The 19654-nt window shown below is 35.3% G+C and overlaps 2 long non-coding RNA genes across 3 annotated transcripts; both read left to right on the top strand.

Annotated features, from left to right (window-relative positions):
- The first annotated feature begins 11309 nt into the window (after positions 1-11309).
- On the top strand, positions 11310-12103 carry LOC121053086. Its single transcript, XR_005810737.1, has 3 exons — positions 11310-11441; positions 11677-11707; positions 11867-12103. It is a non-coding gene; the product is annotated as an uncharacterized LOC121053086 (long non-coding RNA).
- Positions 12104-12495: 392 nt separating this feature from the next.
- Positions 12496-18569, top strand: LOC112164686. Of its 2 annotated transcripts, none has more exons than XR_002922425.2 (14): positions 12496-12557; positions 12746-12843; positions 12934-13006; positions 13309-13393; positions 14346-14908; positions 15209-15261; positions 15394-15558; positions 15686-15790; positions 16142-16188; positions 16275-16340; positions 16988-17028; positions 17271-17317; positions 17987-18231; positions 18463-18569. It is a non-coding gene; the product is annotated as an uncharacterized LOC112164686 (long non-coding RNA). The 2 variants fall into 2 exon arrangements; XR_005810736.1 differs by having other exon boundaries at positions 12931-13006.
- Positions 18570-19654: the final 1085 nt, after the last annotated feature.

Here is a 19654-nt window from a genome sequence, read left to right as displayed (position 1 = left end):
AGATCACTTATGCAAAATTTCAGCCAAATTAATTATCATTAAGGCATTCAAAATAGTGATTTAAGATTATAAGTATGAACGGTTCAGGTTTGACAGATTTGGTTCGTCCATTGATTTAATCTAGTTTGATATCTTAACGATCACCGTTTGGCTGAAAATGTGCAAAAGTGATCTACACATTAGGATCTAAAAACTGAACGGTTGAGATGCCAAAATGTGATAAAAAAAAATATTAAAAAATTGGTTTAATGCCCTATCCCTATAAAATACCTAAGAAAATACCTAAAAAAGGGATCCCTTAGTAGGGCCATATATATATATATATGATTGAAGAACAAATACAAAACCAGAATCAATCAAACCATGCAAGAAAAAAATAATTCTTGGAGATGAAGTCCATGTCTCCAGTACGTCATTTGGTTATTATATAGTTTAGGGAGATTGAAAGAATAGTAGTCGAGATCAAGAGAGGGAGATATATATATATATATATATGTGTGTGTGTGTGTGTGTGTGTTTATAAATATATATAGATATAGATATATATAACACAAATATAATAGTTTACGGGCTTTTACGGGCAGGGCCTAGAGGGTTTTTGGCCGGCGGGCCGGGTATTTTCTGGCTTTTTGAAGGACTGGGCTGAGCTTTTGGTCCTGCGGGCCTCCATCAGCCCACTTGATTTGCGGGTTTGTTGATGAGGCCTACATTTCAATATCAACGTGGCTGACCAAAAATAAATTGGTCAGATCGACCGTTACATGTGATGATCATAATACTATATGCATATAGTAAAAAATTTAGCCACATCCGTCTTTGATCCACGTGGTCAACCAAATATATATTATTCCTTCGTATTTGTTCATTAAAATTCTCAAAGAGCAATTTAATTAAGAAGAGCTCCTAAGTTGAAAAATTTATACAATAATAGTTGAAGCTTGGGCATTAAAGCATGTGCTCACAAACTGTTTGAGTGATTCATTAATATCGTTTTAGAAAATAAGTTATTTTGTAGACAGTTGTAATTAACGGTTGTCTGTCTTGACCAAGGCCTAAACAATCACAGACAAGGCTAATTTTTTTCACACGGTTCATATTACTATGGAGTAAATGTACAAGCAATGTCGAATCCTTTATTTCTCATTATTGATGTCTCAAAATGCACGAAATCTCTACATTCCTACTAGTGTGGTCAAACTTTTCAATTGGCTATATACAAACGTATATCTTCCGATACCTACAATGTGGAGGAAAAGGCAATTTGCTAATTTGACTGTTGGATGTGATCATTGCGGGCTAAAATAGCTATGCTGAAACATTTACCCTATTAGTATTCGTTTAAGTCTTGATCCACATGATCAATTATATTTTATTAAACTCAAATGCTCGTAATCAAAATTATATTTAAGTAATATAGGTTTCTAAAGAAAATTAAAAAAAAAAAAAAACTAGGTCGAGCCTTTTTTAGTGTAGTTATTTTTTTATTAATAACTACCATTTCTCCATGCATACTCTGCATGTGTGACATTTTTTTTTTGACAATGAAAAAGAAAATGAATGGAATAAAACAATTATTAGAAGAATATAGTGGGAGGGAAAAGTGGGTTGTGAGATTTTTTTCTTTTTAATAAAAACCTATATTCTAATTGTCATATTCACCCTTATTATTTAATTTATTCTCAAAGTTTTTTAATCTCTTAGGGTCATTTTATGTCAAAATGTTTGGTGTTGGCTAAGTGGCTATTGCCATCCTACCATTTTCTTTGTTCACCATACTTACTCATTACACCCTATATTTTAATTTCAATTATTAAATTTACTTATTTAACATATTTCTGTTTCCAAGAATATCCTTATATGACATATCCAATTAGAAAATAAATATTTTTAACAAAAATCTCTCATTTAATTTATCCTCATAAAAAAATTAAAATTTATTAAAGTTTCCTAATAAAATCACAATCTAATTTACTGCCATTTTAAAAAAAATTTCTTTCGATTTCAATGTTCTTTTTTTATTTTATTTTTTTTATACGGAATTTTAATGTTCTCTATTTCAATATATGTAAAAAGATTAGTAAATTTACAACTATGATCAATGAAGAAGAGATTGATTTTTTTCTTCGTGTTTTAAATTTTTACTTTCGGCGTTCATAAAGAATATTGCAAAGATTTTGATGAAGTTAAAGGTAATGATTTATTGAATTGAATAACGAATTAACGATGAGGAGGCAACAAAAAGAAAAGAAAAATAGTAATAAATTCAAATTTGGGTTGAGAAGATAAAGATTAATGTTAGAGTTTTTCTATTGGAACCTCCAAATTTACTCACTTGACCTCTATGCTTTTTACACCTCCTATCAAATTTTTAAATACTAAATTTACTCACTAAACCTCACTAAAGTTCCTCAAATAACCTCACTCATAAATAAATTATTATCTTTACAATAAAAAACTTAGTCATTTAAATGATTTAATTACTCTATAAATCTTAACTACATATACATACCTTAATCAAACAACATGCATAAATCGCTTTTCCAATAAAATAAAATAAATCAACACACAAGGTATTTATTTTTAAAATTAATTTCTAATCAATAAGAAAATAACATGAACTATTCTGTGGGTTTTTCTTTCTTTCTTTCTATTTTAGCTGTTAAAGACACTGAAGAAATCATTTTTTCTTAATCTTTATTTATTTTCTCTACTTTTTGTACCTCATGATTAATTATTAAAATATATATATTTTTTATAACTGCTACTTTTTTCTTGTTGTTGCAAATATAATGGATAGACTTATATTCAGGTCATAAATTATAATAGGATTTATTTTGTTTTCCCTCACCAATATGTGTTCAACATATATATCAATATATCATACATTTTTATGTCACATTATCTTAATCATATTTTTAATTCTTATTAAATAAATGCTTTAATGAGTATGTAGCGAATTGAAAAATGAAAATAGATATGGGAAATAATAAAGAATACAATATAATATTATTGAACTGGAAAGTCTATATAAAATAAATATAATATTTTTTTGGTATAATTATTGTCCTTATTAGTCATTTTATAGTAGGTTATATATGTAATTTAATAATTCATAATAGAGTGAGGTCAAGTGAGCAGATTTGGAGGTCTCAATAGAAACACTCTTAATGTTATTCAATGAGAAATTAAGTAGTCTTTGTATTTAACTAATTACTTATATATTTATTTTTTTCTTACATATTTGGATTTTAGAAAATTAGTGTACTTATTAGTCATTTTGCACTTAGTCTTTTAATAATTCAAATGTTTGTAGGGTGAACTAAGAAAATGGTAGGGTGGCAATAGCCGCACCCTAAACCCTCTTCTTTTAATAATAGTATAAATTCCCTTAAAAAAAATTAATTGTATAGATTAAAATAAAAAATAATATTTAACATAAATAATGTAATTTATTAACAAAAACCTATTATAAAACGAGCGAAAATGATATTCAAAATTAAATAAAATGTCTACGAAGATATTTTTCTTCAACCTTCTATAACCAAAATATGTGCTAATTTTGTTTTTTTTTTTTTAAGTATTATTGATGTAATGAAGAAAAGACAAAAAGTAAAAAAAAACCGAAAAAAAACACACAATGGCAGGGGTCGAACCCACATAACTCTTATCATAACCCTATGCGGCTATGCCTTTGCCGCTGTTCCAAGCATTGCCGGTGTTAAGCTGTCTACTGGTTCTTTATTTATATTATAGTTAGGAATCAGAACCCAGAAATCTAGAAATTAATCCCAGATTTGCTTCTAGTGATGGATCGATTCTTCCGTTCTTCTTCGACCTCCTTCAGATACCTCAGTTTTCAAATAGATGCTTCGGCCCTAAACTCATTTGGGAAGGAAGGCCCGACCTTTCATTTTCCGGCGGCAATGGAAGCAGCGGTGCCGACCGACGAGACGCCAGCGGAGGAGGTGGCGATTGGAGCCGTAGAGATGAGAATGAGGACTCGAAATCCTCAATTCCCTCCTCCCCTTTTCCTTTGCGATCCGATCAGATTAAGCCCATAATCAGAAAACCTCATGCTCGATTGCGAGAGCGGCATGCTGCGGTTTTCCTACTTCCAAATTTTACCTGGTTTAATCAGAAAATTTGAATATTTACCCATCTCATGTGTTTCTACCATGTTGACCAAACTTTTTTGGGTTTCAATTCTGTTAACAGGCGTTAGTATAGATGTTAGTGCCATCTGGATGGCTGGATGAGTTGAATGGCTCAGATTACATATGAGTTATTATTTAAAGAAGAATAATGCCACATATGCGTCAGTGTTTTACACTGACGGTGCATAGAATCCGCTTCTCATCGCATATTCGAGGAACGAGAATCTCGTATCTTCAAAAGACGGGAAGCAGTTCAGAAGAGTCGCAAGGTTTCTCAAACCCTGTGCTCCGAATTCGAGCAAAGCAGTGGGACCCTCAAATACTCCATTGTTGTCTGACGTCTTTCCTCAAAGTCTTCAACAATGGCCGTCCACGGTTGTGTTCCCGGGTTGCAAGAAGCCCCAGAAAAAATGGGTGGAGTGGATTGATAGGCTGGCCGGAAAGACTGTACTATTTGGAACCAAGCTGGGATTTGCGATGCTATTATGAGCTCGAAGTATGAGACCAACTTTAACAAGGATTTGGTGCTGGTTTTGGCCGAGTTTTGGTGCTCGGAGACTAATACATTCGTGTTTGATTGGGGCGAAGCGACGATCACAATGGAGGATGTGATGCTTCTTGGTGGGTTTTCGGTTCTGGGTAAGCAGGTGACGAGGCCCATTAATGGGGTGTTGATGGAAACAGTGGAGGAGATGGAGAAGAAGAAGACGGAGCTGACGAGAACTCCGGCGAAGAAAGCTTATCACTTTAACTGGATGACCCATTTTATGAAGCTTCAGGACTACAAGCATGAACATGTGGCATTCCTGTTTCTGTGGTTGGCAAGGTTTGTGTTTCCCTCTCTTCCTGAAGAAAGCTTAGGCAAACATGTGTTTCCAATTGCGGTTCTTTTGTCACAGGGCACTAGAGTTGCTCTGGCTCCCGCAGTTCTTGCAGGGCTTTTCAGAGATTTAAGCTTTTTGAAAAACCAAGCCTTTAAGAGTGAGGAGATAATCTCTGTTTCAAGCCCATTTCAGCTGTTGCAGTTGTGGGCGTTGGAGAGGTTTCAAGGTGTGCTTAAGAGTCCACCAAAGAGACTTAACCCCTGTGAGCCTAGGGCGGCTCGGTGGAACAATGTGAACAGATTAGTCTCCCTGATGTGAGGAGAGAGATTAATTTGGCTAAGAATTTTTGGTGGCGGCCTTATGCTGCTGAACTGACCAATTGGCAACATGGTTCTTACCACCTAAACTGTGCTTTTATGATAAAACTACGGACCAGAATTTGCAGTCTTATGTTGAATGCTTGTGTTGTGCTGAGTTGGTTGGAGTAGAAGATTGTAAGGAGAAGTATTTGCCGCACAGGGTGGCAATGCAGTTTGGAATCTGGGGATCCTGCTGCATGCTCAGGGTTGGATGGTAACTCGGACACTACCGATGTTCGTTTCTTTCTTCTAGGATGGTTTTTTGAGCCGTGTGTAACTGCTAGATACTCATATTGGTGGGGACTATATAAGTCTGCTCGCGCGGATGCAATCAAAATGGTGTCAAAGTGGCTGTCAAAAAGATTAAGGAGAAGAGTCATCATCACTCCGTGGAAGAGAAGAATTTCAAGGCGCATAAGGCATCTACAAAAGCTTTATCAAAGTGTGAACTTGAAAAGAACCACTTCTGTGCTGTGCCTGAAGTCTCAAGAAAATCCAATTGTGCTGTCAGGACACAACCATCAGCCACTGCTCAATTTCCCAAGAAGGTCAAGAAAGATTTGTTCTCAAATCATAGTGGTTGTGGCGATATTCCTCTGTTGAAACAAAGGGGACTTGTGGAAAAGAGACCGGCTTGTCTCCGTAATGCTTCCACAACCGGGAAATCCACAAACGTTGTTTCCTTATAGTCATGTAACCCAAATGAAAATGTGAAGAAAAGGAAGCTGGCCGCACCAACTGAAGAGTTCCCTGCTAAGAAAAGAAATATTAGTGAGTATAACAAAAATCTTTTGATGGTTGCTACAAAAGGGATGAAGGGTAGTGATATTGCAAATGTTCGAAGTAATTTTAGGATAACACATGAGCATCAAGTTAGAGCTAAAGTATCAGACAAAGGTTATGCAAAAGGTGGGAAGAAAGCAATGGCTGAAGGGTCTCTGAAGAAACCCATGGAGGCTGATGGCCGTAAAGTGAAACAATCTGAAAGGTGTGCTGCAAAAGTTGGGAAGAAAGCAATGTCTGAAAGGTTTCTGAAGAAACCCATGGAGGCTGTTGGACATAAAGTGAAACAATCCAAAAGGGGTGCTGTGAAAGAAGTCAAGAGAACAATGGAGAATGCTAGAACTAAAACTCAGAAAGATGGATTACTGATGAGGGTTCAGAAACTGGAGAAACTTTTGGGGATATAGATGTTTAGAAAACAAACTAAGGTGTGCCAATCCGTTAGGTGGATTAATATCTGTATAATTTTCTCTCTTAGTTCACTTAGTATCTTAGAAAGTACTAGTCATTTCAATGGTCTTTTGTAATCTGTTTATGACCAGTTTTTGGAGTTGGTACAAGATAGTCTCTTCTAGATCTATCTTAGCGTTTATGCTGCTTGCTACCTGAACCTGTTAGAATGAGGAGCTATTCTTTGACCAATTAGTTGTAATCTTTTGAGGATGAATCAGTGCTTAAATTGAAGCCAAGTGTTTATGCTTCTGGCTAGCTGAATACTTAATTACAATGAGAAGCTGTTTGTTAGCCAATTAGTTAATACACTTTTTTATGATGGTATTGATGTGATCACAAATGCTGTCTGGTATGATTTTTATACATTGGTTCATATAGTTGTTGCCAATGTTGTGTTGGATAGCAGGTTCGATTCTCTTTTTAGCAGAGAACAACTGAAGCCGATGAACATGATTGAGCGCTTTTTTTTCAATTACCGAAGTTAAGAGCTACAGATATGTTTCAACCGTTGTTATAGAGTTCAGCAATTCTGAACCCAGGCAATCCTAGGGCCACCCTTTGGTACAAAGTGAATTCCTGGGGAGTTATTAAGTGGCATGAAAATTATCAGTGGCGTCCTTATGTTGGTGATTTGAGCAATTTGTTCCTTTCATCTTACAACAAAGAAAACCAACTGTGGTTCTATTGATAGAAATCTTAATAATCTAGCATGTGGTTCTAGTTACAGTCTTAGTTACTATATATATATATATATATATATATATATATATATCCAATAATAATCTAGGCTCCTACAGAAGTGATATAGGATAGTGAATTAGTGATAAAGATTCTATGAAAAGAGAGAAGAAACCAATGTCTGAATGGTCTCTCATGGAGCTTATAAAGGCCGATGACTATATAGTGAAATAACCACCAAATGATCATCAGAGAGAAATTAAGATGACATGGAGATGTTACAGATAAACTCCAGAGAGTTGGATTGGTGATGAGGATTGAGAATCATGCAGGAGAAACTTTTGAGGTTAATTGTTAATGGGAAAAAACAAATTTAGGGAAAACAATCAAAAGAGAAACAATGCCCCATGGTCAGCTTAGCCTCACTCGAGTATGCTAATTGCCTCCCCGACACCTCCTCGGCGTACTACCCTCCGATCAGTAGTGCAACCGCCACACTGCCCCTGATCGAGATCTTTTTCTCAAACCACGAGCAAATCCGGCGACACCGGCACTGTCGGTGAAACCAAATATATCTTCCCTAACAAAGCAGTCACCCAAAGCCAGACTATCCTACCTCGATCTGACCAGATTTAACGAGATTCGTGTCTTACCAGGTCCAAGCCACCGGCGATGCAAGCAAGCGCCATAGCCAGGCTAGAGGACCATCGAATCCCACCGGATACACCGAACCTCTCTGTAATCGACAAACCCTAGGGCGCCGCTTTTTTTAGGGCCAAATTGTGTTAATCAATCTTAGACAACATCAATGTAATAACTGTTGTGAATTGATTGATTTAGACAACATTAGAAAAAACAACCATTGTCTGATTTATAATTTCACAACAGCAATGTAACAATTGTTGTCTGATTCAAAAATTCTAATAGAAGAATTCTTGCTGTCGTCCCAAAGTATCAGACGACAGTTAAAATTTTTGTAGTTGTTGGAAGCATGTTGTGTAAAACTATTATTGGCGTAGTGATCATTCATAGAGAGAGAGAGAGAGAGAGAGAGAGAGAGATTGATTAGAATTTCATAATCCTAGTTCGATTGTAATTATTTTTGAATTATAACGATTTTTTAACAATTATTCGATTGGAATTGTTCTTTTACATGTTCGCTTTAGCTAAAGAGATAGATCTCTCTATCTCTATCTCTGACAAATTTGGGAATCCTTCCAATTGTACATCTTGGGCTTTAACATCTGTGATTATTCTTGGGAGTTAAGGTCGCTGTCCATTGAGTCTTCAGTCACCATCTCATGGAGAAGTTGACACAAAATTTAAGGTAATTTTGTTCTAATTTAGCTTGTATATGATAAATATTGACACTAAACTCAATTCCTGACAAGATTATATCATAGTGATTATAAATGATTAATTCCATTCGAGGCCTAGATCCAGATTGTTTTTCTGTGCTGGTGTACGTCACGACAGCGTAGCTCACACTAAGCCTAATCAAAGCCACTAACTTGTAGCCCAAATGAGTTATGCACAATGGAATGTAGAATTTTGTTTGGGAGTTTTGAATTGAGAATTAACTAAATTCGAGGCCTGGATCCGGATTGTTTTTCTATGCTGGTGTACGTCACGGCAGCGTAGCTCGGGATGGCTTGGATCGCCGGGATGATGGCGTGGCGGAGCGATCGAGATGACGCTGGTCGGGTGATGTGTGTCAACATGAACTTGGTTGGACGGTGATGCACATCGGGGGAGGGGAGGAAAAGGTGGACTGGACCGTACCGAATTGATGGGCCTGGTGCAATTTCCTTGGTGGATTACCCTATTGGGCCACAAAATGTTGGGCTGGGTTCTGCTCTAGTCCATTACTATTTTGGGCTAGGGTTTTTGGCTCTTGGCCTAAACCTATGTTTTTTAGCTTTTTGTCTAATTACAATTAGTTCCCTTGTATTAGGAACCTAACGAGTGTTTGTTTAGCTTGTCTATTTGCTATGTTTTTTCATAGCTTATAGGCTCGCTGTTATGCGAGCGATATGTTCAAATATGGGCTAAATACAAATTACTACCCTGTGGTTTAGGTCCAAAATCAATTCAGTCCCTGAACTTCTAATTTCATCAAAAATACCCCCTGCACTTTCAATTTTGATTGAATAGGTCCAATTTGTTAGTTTTCCGACAATTGAATTATTTAACTTGTTAATGTGGCTCAATTATGACCTATGTTTTATGATGTGGTGTCGAGGTGGTCTGCATAGTCAATTTAGGAGTGAGTCCTACTATTAAAAATAAATAGTTTTTCAACAAATAATCCAACTATAACTTGAATCCATAACAGAATATTAACGAATTGGACCTATTAGATCAAAATTGAAAGTGCAGGGGTGTTTTTGATGAAATTAGAAGTTCAGGGACTGAATTGATTTTGGACCTAAACCACAGGGTACTAACTAGTATTTAGCCCTTCAAATATAGTTGGTCTATCCTATGTATCACTGTGGCTCGTCCACAAAGTCTTGTCTGGCCATTGTTATGTGTCAGTGGATGGGTATGTAATGGCCTTCTTGGCATGCGCTATTATCAATGTAATTACCATTATTTCAAAAAAAAAAGTAATCTTCTTTTGCACTAAAAGATGTTCTTGTTGTGTACGTTAGTGATGATGTAAATATTTAACTGCTATTAACTGTCAATGAAATATCTATTAGTTATTAAAATTTAGTAGCGATATCTATATGCTAATGACGATTAGTATGATATCTATTTGATTCTGAGGGTCAATAATAATCTTATTTTGCACTAATAGTTGTTTATGCTTTTTTAAGTGATGATGCAAATGCCTTTGCACTATTGACTATCATTGAATTATCTCTTTGCTATTAAGATTCAGTAATAATATCTATATGCTGCTAGGGTTAGTAATGGTACTTATTTGTTACTGAGGGTCAATAACAATTTTCTTTTGCACTAAAAAATGTTCCTGTTATGTTAATGATGTTGCAAATATCTAAGTGATATTGACTATCTGTGAAATATTTATTTGCTACTAAGATTCAGTAGTGATATCTATTTGCTATTGAGGGTCAGTAACAATATCTAGTTGTTCCTGTTATATATCTGCTACTTATCAAAGTAATTTGCGGTTATTTATAATTGCTAGTTTTGGTACAGATTTCAGTCATTGGAATTGAGTGATATATAAAAGATGAAAAATCTTGATCTCTGCATGTTAATGGGGAAGAAAGCTGATCAGGAAATGTGTAGAAATAAGAAGATCGAACGTACATCTTTAGAATCTCGTGTTCTGTGGTCATATGATATTATTAGTGTTCTCTTAGTCTAATTGAGCTAAATATTTTGTAATATATTATTTTTGTATTGAGAGAAATGAGTTGAAATATAATTCAGCAAAATATTAACAAAATAAATCTTATTTGAAAATGCTTGCTACAGTTTCATTAATTAAGGCTTAAGGGCAGCCGCACCGGCCATTCTTAAAAAAAAATCTTATTTGAAAATGCTATTGAGAAGCAATAGCTTTCCAAGAGTTGTCACTATGCCAATAACCTCATCAGACGACAGACAGGTTGGTTTCTGTCGTCTGATATATTTTAACGACAGACAGTGTAAAAACTGTTGTCTGAATATAGCAACATACCATGGTAAGTTAGCTTTGAGAATTAGGTTTGTATTCACACAATAGTTATTTGTCGTCTAATCAAAGGAGATAAATTTGATTTCGGTTCGTGTTGTATATGTTTTTTTTTTGTTCAGACGACATTTATTTGTCATCTCGTCAAAGGAGATAATTTTTTTTTGTCATAGCTGTTTGTTTTTTTGGCACAACATAAAGGGATATATGCCAAATTTTAAAGCTATTTCTCTCTCCCCGACAAATTTAACCCTTTGAAAAATTTTCTCTTCCACATCTGAGAAACCCTATCTATCTTGCTCTCTCTTAGGCACAGAAGAACCCAGCAGCCCCAACTCAACACAAATTTATTGGCAGATCTCCCCCATTAAACTCTCCTCTAATCAAAACTGATCGAAAACTCAATCTCCCCCATCTCTCTTCGAAAAACATAGAACCCATCTCAATCACTTTTTCAAACCATCTCAATCCCTCTCACGAGTTCTTGTTGGTGTTGAGAAGATTTCAACGCTTTCAATCCGTATTGTTTCACTATTGTTGGGTATGCCCTTCGATTCACTGTTAATCAATTTATTTAGAGTTTCTTTTGGATTGGGTTTTAGGGTTTTAATTGAAAATTTCTATTCAAATTTGATTGGTGTTTGCTGGGTTATATTCGAATTGGGGATACAAGGTTATCTTTTGTCTAGGTTATGTTCAAATTTTCTTTTCGAATGTACGATTTGTCTCTAAAATCAGTGAAGGAGCTTAACTAACCCCCTGGATTCGAATTACAGGGTGTTCGTGAATCGGAGAAGGAGATGATAGGTTAGTTAGCATTTTATTTCCATTTGGATTTGCACTTTTCGGGTCATTACCTATCTAAACTTTGTTTTGCTTAACTATCTTTGTTAAGTTTCAGTTTCATGCTTGTTGTTTGCGAGGTCTGATACGTGTACATTTGTATTATGTGCATCTTATTTTCAGGAGAGTTGGAAAACTAAAGGTTGCTGCTCCAGTTGATAAGAGTAGTAAAGGAAAGGCCATTTTTCATTGGTTTTGCTAGCATCTCATTGATGGGTCAATTTAGTTTTGTCATGTTTTCTTCAATTCAATTGTGTTTGTGGGTTTTGTAGATTGGATTTATTGAAGATTTTGAAAGCATGTTTATGAAATCTTGGACAGAAGACCATTTGAGGCAAGAGCCTCTACTTCTCCTTTCATACTTCCAAAAAGGTCAATTCTTTTTTTCTTAGGCTTTAGGTGTCCCAAGCTATAATGTTTATCATTCTATCTAGTATGTTGATCCTAGTATGGTCTTGTAGAATTAGAAATGGTTATAAATGGTATCCTTCCTGCTTGATTTTTTTTCTTTCTAATTTCATTGTTATTGAGCCCAAATTATTGACTGATCAATAGAAGGGAGCATGCTGATTAGTTGTGTGCTGCTCTATTGTGCCCGACTACATATTCTATGCCTTCTACAGAACTTAGTGACAAATTAACAGTTGTATTTGTTGTGAGTTTTCTCAAATTATATGCACTTGTTTTTCTATAGTGGTACCCTCATAATTAGCTTGGACATGCATGTTGTAGTCACAGTGGAAATTGCCAATATGTTATAATGGACTACAAATAATGATAGAGGGATTGATCGGACTAGTGCATTCTACTAAAGGTTAGTGACTATCTTCATGTCATCGATCACTTACGTTTTTGCAAATATGGTTTCAGTTTTTAATTATGCACTAATTATACACTACTTGCATTCTAAAGGTTACTAAGCTGAATATTTCATTGATGTGGTAAATTGGCTCACTATATGCTAATGTTTCTTTTTCTTTCTTTTATTGTGCCTTGTATCAGCCTCTTCAAGAACTAGAGAAGATGGCCAATATTATTCTTCAAGCTCTGAAAATTACTGGACAAAGAGGCATTATCAACAAAGGCTGGGGTTGGTAATTGTAAGTCTTGGTTCTCAAGATTACTTTCGAGCATAGTGTATATGTATGCTTATCTGGATATGAAACAATTTATTTTTATCTTCTCAGCAGTACAATCAAATGATTCTGTGTACTTAGTGGACAATTGCCCCCATGATGACTCTTCCTCGGATGCTCTGTTGTGGTAAATTATTTATGTTATTAGTTTATTTTGGTTTAGTACAGATTTTGCTGCACTGGTGCTTACTAGATTCATGATCGCTACGTGGTTTATTTGTTGTAGCTAGTGACATGATCATTAATTCAAATATGACTAACAAAAAAAGGTCTTGAACATTTTCATTTGAAGCATGTAGGAGCAGTTACATGTTGTAATGATAAATTGATTTAGTAGTAATAAATTCCTGTGGTCCATAGTAGTCTACTTGTTTTATAGCAAGAGGAATATATGTTGGTTGATTCACTCTATTATATGGGACACTGTAGGTCAGGAACGTTACCATGGCCTGGCTCCCATGTATTACCGCGGTGCAGCTGCAGCTGTTAATTGGTCTATGATATCACAAGCATGGTAATTATTCAATTCTCCAATTTAGGTTCAAATGTCCTTATGTGTTGCTGGTTTTTGCAAGTTCGTGTTTGTAATTTCACGGAACATTAGACTTTCAAGTTTCAACATTATGCAGTCCCTGCAATTGTTCCATTATAAGTATTTGCAGATTATATGTAATCGACTTGAAGTTTTTCTGTTTTTGATACTCTTGAAGCAAAGACTTTAGCATCTTTGATAAATAACTTTTGAAAGCAGAATGAACCACTTGTGACATGCTCATTGTAAGCACTATGCCAAAATGTGCTTCAGACGACATAATTTTTTTTTTTTTTTTTTTGTGTTGTCTGAATATAGACTAAAACCATACTCGTTCAATTGGAAAAAATGGTGAGCATTCAGACGACACATTTGTGTAGTTGTAAAAGATGATGATTTCCTATCTCAAAGATCTTTTCATTTTGAAAATATGGTTAGATACAGACAAAACTTAGATGTTGTTGTAAAATATGGGGATATTTCAAATCTAACCCTAAGAGAATATTTGGAATTCCCTCCAAAAAGTTCAAGTCCTCTCCTTCTCAAAATGCCAAGACCCTAGCTGACTAGTCAATGGGGGTGATACTCAGACAACATAATTGTGTTGTGTGAAGAAGGTGAGTTTCACTTTTTTTTTTTTTCCCAAGTCTTTTTGGGCATTACTACACATTTACTCCTTCCCATCTCGGCTCACTCTTTCAACCACACAAAATCCCCATTTTCTCTCTCCACCTCTCTTTTGCTTCCCTGAAACCCAAAATCCCTAGAATCTCTCTCAATTAAATTTTTTTCAGAAATCATGTTCAGATCCAATCCCCGGAACCGAAATGCTTCTTTTCCAAAGACAATGGTTTCAATTTGGGCATATAGTGTTCTTTTACCTTTGGGGTTTGTCTGATTTCTCACATTTTGTTCATGATTTTTCTTCTTGCAGATTGATATTGGTTCCTCCTGCAGACTGTGAAACAGATAAACCCTAAATCATTATGTCCCAATAGGGGAGACGCAAACCCCTATCTCCTTCTCCGGGCGTATGCGGTTCCACGCCAGTTTTCATAAGCCAAACCACAGTGAAAACCTGCTCTAGTATATCACTCCTGACGGCTGGTTCGCTCTCTCCGGCTCCAATGATGGTGAGCTTCGTCTCCTAAAGATGGAAGCTTTCACCGAATCTTGGGTTTCTTCTTCAATCCAAGAAAAACCCAAAGGAGGAGGTATCGGTATCGACAGTAGCGATGGTGTGGCAAAGGGAAAACTGGTGGAAAGGAAGGCTTTATTGGCAAGTATGGAAAATCACTCATATATATTTGACTACAACACGTCAAATTTGTTGTTCTCCACAGAGCCTACTGCCCTCCATGTCTCAACAAGCTTCTCTTCACCACCAAGAATCCATTCTCGTTTGCTTTCGACTCCTTGTTCATTCTGTGCACTTCTCTAGCTCTGGCTTTGTCCCTGTTCGTCGCCCATGTTGACTCGGCCTCTGCTTTAGGCTAGGTAACCCGCTCGGACGCATATGTATCTCTCTCTGGCTTAATTAGTTTTCTGGTTCATTATTTGATAGATTTGGTTTGTTTTCCTTTGATTTCTGGATATAAATTTGATTTGTTTTCAATTTAGTTTGCCTAGGGTTTATATGATTGCATTTGGGTTTCAAGATTGGGCTTTTTCTTTAGGCATTGCCCTCTGTCTCGACCTCTCAAGCTTTATAAAGCTTCAATATTTTGAGTTGTATGTTACACTGCTATAACATCTGTTTTGAATTTTTTTTTTCTTTTCTTTTTTGCTTGGTTGTAGGTTGAATTGTTCTAGTGATGCCGATTGAAATTACTCGTGAATACATATTTGAGGTATTGTAACAATATTTCGAGATTCCCCCATTTAATTCCATTTATTAGGCTAGATTTATGTTGCATTCTGAATTCTATCGGTTGTTCATAATGTTAATACTTATTAATTTATTGGTTGCATTTGAATTGCAGATGAGTTTAGATTATGCAGTTTTGATATGGGCTTGGATTATGCTAAGGGAATCAGTGGAATTAGGAGTATAGATGGATATGGGATTGAGCAAAATGAAGCTGAAAGGGTATTGCATTTGGCACCAATAGGAAACTCTTGGGTTCTTCAGCTAAGGAAGTCAAAAGGTATTGCATTTGGCACTCTTGATGTGTGTTTTATAATGTTTGTAGCAGCAGGTAGGTTAATTAGAAGCTCTGCTTGTTGTGTTATTATTCTCTAAAATACCAGCCCTTCTTCCTTGCCCAACAATAGAACTAGTGGAGTCACTGAAAGCACAGCTTGTGCCCTATCAAAGTGGAAGAAGGGAAGGCTTCTTGGAAGGGGGACTTTTGGTCATGTTTATGTCAGATTTAACATGTAAGTTTTGTTTCTATGCGGATCATGTAGTGTTTGATTGATGGTGTACATATAAATCATATCTGGCTAGTTTCCTATAGTGTTTCTATGCGGATCATGTAGTGTTTAATATAATACAAAAATCATATCTGGCTGCTTTCATGGTGTACATATAAATCAACATAGTTTTGGTTCTCTCTCTCTCTCTCTCTCTCTCTCTCTCTCTCTCTCTCTCTATTGTTACACCCCGACAGTAGCTGGGTCTGGTATTCCAAAAATCAAGGTGTGTTTATATGGTGAGATGGACTTGCACTGCATTTATTTTAGAGTTTATCGGCGAAGTTTCTTGCTAACTATTATTCAAATGTTCAGGGGTCGTAATTCATGGTGTCCTACTTTTCATAACATTGATTGGAAAGGTGTGGTGAACTTATTTTGTATTTTTTTTTTTTTTGGAAGAGTGAACAATGCTTTAGATTATAATCGTCTTCTGGTAACTGCTCAGATATTTGTGAACCTTGGTTCAGTGGGGGGTGATCTAGCTTTACGCAGAGAAGGTCATCTTGATAAGGTGGGCTGAGTCTTTCAATGATTTTATCTCTCATGTGCTTTTTCACAGTGTCAAACTTAGTTTAAGTAATTCCCTGAACCTTCTATGTATTGAAGCAAACTTTCTATAACCTTATGATTTAGTTTATTACTGAGCCTAATAGTTTACTTAGGTTCATGTAACTGAAAATTTTACTGTTTTTTTATTTATTTATTTCCTTCAAAGTTAATGTTCATTCAAATTTTACTTTTACAAAGAGCTACAAGAATTGTACTGGTTATGTGTTGACCTTAGTTTTTCTTAATACTCTTAATCCGAAATACATAAACTCTTAATCCTATATATTTCAATAAAAAACTAGAATGACCAAGTTCTTCGCCTTTATGAACCATTTAATAATAGTTCAGTTTCAAAACAAACAGTTTGTATTTTGTACTTTGATCTTCAATGCATTGTTATTAAATGAATACTATGTGAATGAAGCTCCTATTGAGCATTTGAATTTGAATTTATTGTCATATATTTATATGGTTATCTATGGCATCATATTTCTGTTACATGGTCTGTTGGATTTTTGTATTCAATTTTTTGATTACTTTTATTTATTTATTTAATTATGTAGTTGTTGCTTTTATGTCCAATTTGTTCTGATCCATTTTTTCTTGCAGGTTTCACATACTACTGCTGGAAGTTAATTTCTGTGTTGAAGGTCTGTGGTTTTATTTGCTGTCATGTTATCTCCTTTTCCTGTTACTCTTTATTTCTGCTGAAAATTACAGGATGGATACTTTCCAATTTGTCCTGACCTCTTCCTCTCTCTCGAATAAAAATTTAGAGTTATGTTGTGTAAAAACTCTTAATGTTTAGGAGTTTGAGCTATAGCTTGCTGGTTATATATTCATGGGACTGATTTGCTTTCAGTGTTCTAATTTTCTATTTTGTGTAATGCAGCAAAGGGTGACAAGTTGTTGGCATCTCAAAATGCACAGCCGTCATAGGTGTGCTATCAGCTTTTTTCTATCTTAAATTGATTGAGAAATACTCATTGTTCTGCTAAATTGTTTGTTCTCTTTAATAACCGCTATATGGTCCGCCTATCTGTGTTTCCCTTGAATTCATTTCTCTGCATATTTTTACAATGGTCTCTTCAAAAGAAAAGATATGGTTTTAGAATGAAGGCAAATTTGAAATCTGTTGAAAGGAAGGTAGAAATAACTGATAATTAGTATGCAGAAATACAACTTTTTGAATGTGAAAGGTTCAAATTATTACGAATTTCCAAATCAGAAACTTACTTTGGTAGATCAGACAACGTACTTCTCCATTTTACTAATAGATATTGTCCAATAATGCAAATTCAGCTTCATTGTGGTTTGCATCAATTAGTTCTTAATTGAAATGAACGAATATATGATTGCAATCTTAAGCTTTTATTCCATCGGATTTATTTCAGGCTCGGTTGCTCATGGAACATTTAATGTGTAATTTTAAATGACAGGAATTAAAATTCATAGGCTAAAAATCTATGTGAGATATAGAATTGCTAAGATTCTAGAGTTTCTGCAAAGTGCAAACCCCTCATTTTGTGCTTTCTAATTTGAACATAATTCATGTGTGATACATGACATGATTATCTTTTGGCTTATGTCCATTGCTTTGAGTTGCAGTGGTGGCAGCTATGTGGCTTATGCTCGAGCGAACTCAAGACTCCCACCTGATCAGTAGTACACCTGGTGTGGAAAGAAAGAAGGTGGGCTGGAACAACTTTCTCAAGGAATCTGAAAATTTTCTCATATGATGTTCATGTTGTATCTCCTCGGAATTATTTTGCATTCGCCTCTTTACTACCTAGTGTTACCTGTGGAACTGCGGAGCCTTGGAGCATTGTTGAACCAATTCATAACATAGAAAGGTAATTCACAGTAAGATAATATAAGTTGTTGTGTATATCTCTCTAATTTCTAGTAGACATTATTTTGCTTAGTGTTTATTAAACTGTTATTTGGATTTTACATGCTCAGTGGCATTTTTATTTTTTATTTTTTATTTATAATTTCTTTCTCATTATTATTAGAACTTAGCATTCCTGAATCCTAAATTTGGTGAATGTTGAATTTTTTGTTTCTTCTCATGAGCTCTCCAGATGACTAACTCAGGGCTTTCAAATCCTTCAAGATGTTCTGCAAGCAACGTAGACGCAGTTGGAAAGAGAACCATCTTTAGAAGATATCGGAGTATACAAGATTTACCAGCTTATAATCTGTTGTACTAGTAGCTTTTTGGTAGTACAAAAAAACATTAGCATTATGCTTGGACTCGGAAAAATTTCAATGAATTCAAAGGGTGAACATGACTACAACGCTCTGCATAAAACAATGGGACATCTTTTTCATGGCCTTATTTCCACTTTGATATCCATTATGACTTTATCTGAGCTGTTCCCATTAGATTCAATTTGGTATTTTAACCTTTGCCATTGGATCTTAATAGCATGCAAAATTTTCAGACACAGTTGGCTAAACATAAGTACATTTCATGGTTGCGATTCACATCCCGCAGCAAAGCGTGGGCTCTGTTGCTAGTACATTCACTAAACAACAGGTATTTGGTATTTTCTTTGTGATTATTGTTCATTTGACATATATTTTGGCAGAAAATTCATTGATCTTGCTTAAGAGAGTTACTAAAAAGTAAGTTTCCTTTGTACCTTTCTCTTACATATTTGGATTTGCCAAGTTGATATTATCTGATATTGACTGCTTTGCTTTTCTGTGTTTTCTGCAGACTCCTAATATGCAGTTTTAGGCTTTGATTTACTACCTCACAGATCTAAGTGAATTACATATGGTTTTAGTTTTGGCTACTCTTTTGATTTTTCTGTGTTTTCGCTTTTGCTTTATTCCTCCCTGTAACACTACATTACTCATCATTCAAGGTAAACCCATTCCTCACAATCTACACTTGACTAGAAATTTAACATTATTATAACCTACACTTAACTAGAATTTTACACTCCTCACAATCATTTTATCTGCAGGCTCACTGGCCATTCCCTTCAAATCATATTATGGAGGTAAGAAAATGTTGTTCTTGTTGGAGAGGAAAGATCCCACATTGGAAAAGTGACAAATAAAATATAACTTATAAGTGGGTGGATCTCACCCAATTGTACCAAGGCCTTTTGTGATTAAAACCCAACACCTATTGGGTGGTTAAGTTGGGACAATATCGGTACAATGGTGGGCCACGGGCCACGCTTGTCGCTGTTTAACATGGTATCAGAGCGGGTCATTCTCCAATTGCGTCTCTACGTAGGCACGTATCATGAGCCCAAA

The sequence above is a fragment of the Rosa chinensis genome, chromosome 5 (genome assembly GCF_002994745.2).
Source record: "Rosa chinensis cultivar Old Blush chromosome 5, RchiOBHm-V2, whole genome shotgun sequence".
NCBI lineage: Eukaryota > Viridiplantae > Streptophyta > Magnoliopsida > Rosales > Rosaceae > Rosa > Rosa chinensis.
Note: the sequence above shows the minus strand (reverse complement) of the source record. Positions and strands in the feature narration are given on the sequence as shown.